Source organism: Amblyomma maculatum, chromosome 9, assembly GCF_055883805.1.
Source record: "Amblyomma maculatum isolate TAMU_Amacu chromosome 9, ASM5588380v1, whole genome shotgun sequence".
NCBI classification, from domain to species: Eukaryota; Metazoa; Arthropoda; class Arachnida; order Ixodida; family Ixodidae; genus Amblyomma; species Amblyomma maculatum.
Window position 1 is genome coordinate 67,330,494 of NC_139352.1, and position 2,229 is coordinate 67,332,722.

Genomic DNA, 2,229 nt, shown 5'->3' on the forward strand with positions numbered 1-2,229 from the left:
ACCAATACGACATTCGGATCTCGAAGGAGATTCACGAAGCCCCACGTCGATTTCCAAAGGCAGTCGCAAATCTCAACACTGCGTCACGCTTTGTCTCTACACTTTCGCGCTTTTTACGTGTATTTCGTACCGCCCCGTTTTCCGAATAAAACGTCACCGATGATGCTGAGTTTCCTTTGATGACGGTTCATTCGGAATCCTAAACTAATGACGTAGCCGTACACCTATGCTGAAAAGAACAAAAATGAACATTGAAGCCGCCATGCTTGGCAACTACATAAACTAAAGTAAAAAAAAAAGAAAAAAAAACGTCACTGCATGTAATGTGTGTCAGAATTGCTTAAAATAAAGCCATTATATACTCGTCAATTCTCACTCGCCAAACCGATTGCGTGCAGACAGGGACGACGCACTAGGACGATTTGTTTCTTCGCGATATTTCAGAGTTACACCGCTGACTAGAATAATAATAAGTAGATAATAAGACTAGATAATATTTAAATTAAAGGTCGTCAAAATCGATTGCCAGCCCAGTTAAATTTTCTTCACCGGCAATGTGGCGCCAACTATCGAATGTCAAAAATATACGCACCTGAAAAGTCGTTGAGTTGGCTTTCACGCATTGAACATTCATATATATTTACGCCGCTGTACATGACACTACGACAAAAGCCATTTTATTTACTTCGATATCCCCAAATACTCAAACGTAGCCTGTATTTGAGGCATAAACATTGCAAATGCACTGCAAAATGAGTAACTTTCGTCTTGAATTAATGATTACAAAGGTTTTATAGACATTTGCATCCCCTGAAATGCTGAGCAGCGAACTGTGTGAAATTTGATAGCTCTTCGCAATTTCACTTAAAGCGTTATTCTTTTTTTTTTTTTTTGACTGCATGTTCGAACATTAAGTTGAAATTTAGCAAGAAAAAAAAAAGTACTTTTCATTTTAAGCTCGTTAAATTACTCCTTGCTCATTTACTCATCCTTCTCTTTTCCTACTGATTTATTGCCAGGGAATTTACCGATTCGCCACGGGCAGTAAAGAACGCACTCTGGTAGGGGCCGAGAGGTTTCTCCAGTAGCATTCGTTTTCCTACTCGGAGGAGAAATAACCGTTTTCAAAAAGAAAATATTACAAATTGGCTGCAAAAGTAGCTTTCGTAGCAACCCCTGAAATACTGAGCTGCGAACTGTGTGAAATTTGAGCTCTTCGCAATTTTATTTCGAGCGTATTCTTTTTCCTTTCTGACTGCATATTCAAAGTTGCAATATAGCAACTTTATGTCGTTACACATAGGTTTGCCCATTTAGTCGCTTGACTTTATTTATTTTTCTTTCTTTTTTTTTTCTTTTTACTGTTTCTACGATACTGGACAAGAATGTAAATTCGAGGAGAATGTCTGTCTTGCGCTCTTCCTCCGTCAAACACGTCTAGCGTAACCCACCCATACATTTTCTCTTACCTTTCGTGTTCCTTCGCGGCAGCAATAAATTCCTTTTAGCGGGGATTTTCGAAAAATTGCACATTAGTATAGCTATGCATTATTCTTACCTGTAAATTTCAGCCCTCGTTTATTCAGAACGACTGAATAAGGCTCCAAGAACATGAAATATGGCGCTAGAATTTGGTAAATATTACCATTGTCTCGCGATATCCAGCTTTACAGTGCGACACTTTGAAAGAAAAATATAAACTTACTGCGGACCCTTAAAGTACCTCACGGGCAGCTATGCCAAAGCGCTGAAGTTCCGCTGTATCTCAAAGTTTATCAGGAAGGAGAATATTATTTCCCCACTTTAATTGCCACCCGCTAGCCGTGGGAGGTGGAAGGTGTGCATTTAATTCAGTTTAAATTCACTCCAATTCCTAGTGAAAAAACCGTATGAGTCACAATAACCTCATACAAATTATCATAGTATAGTAAACTCATACAAGTCTCATATAATATCATACTAAACTCATTTAAAATATGAGCAAAATATGAGATTGTATGAGATTTGTATGAGTTTAGTCTAAGAAATCTATACGAGGTTATTGTGACTCATAAAGTTTTTTTTTTTTTTTTTTTCACTAGGGATTGATTGACTCAATTGATTGTGGAAAGTGACTATAGTCAGGTGATTTTTTGACGCCATTTTTTTTTCAGCAACGTATGCGAATTTTTCTTCCACGTAATGCGTGTAATGCTGTCGCATTAATAATTGCAGAAAATATTAACGTAA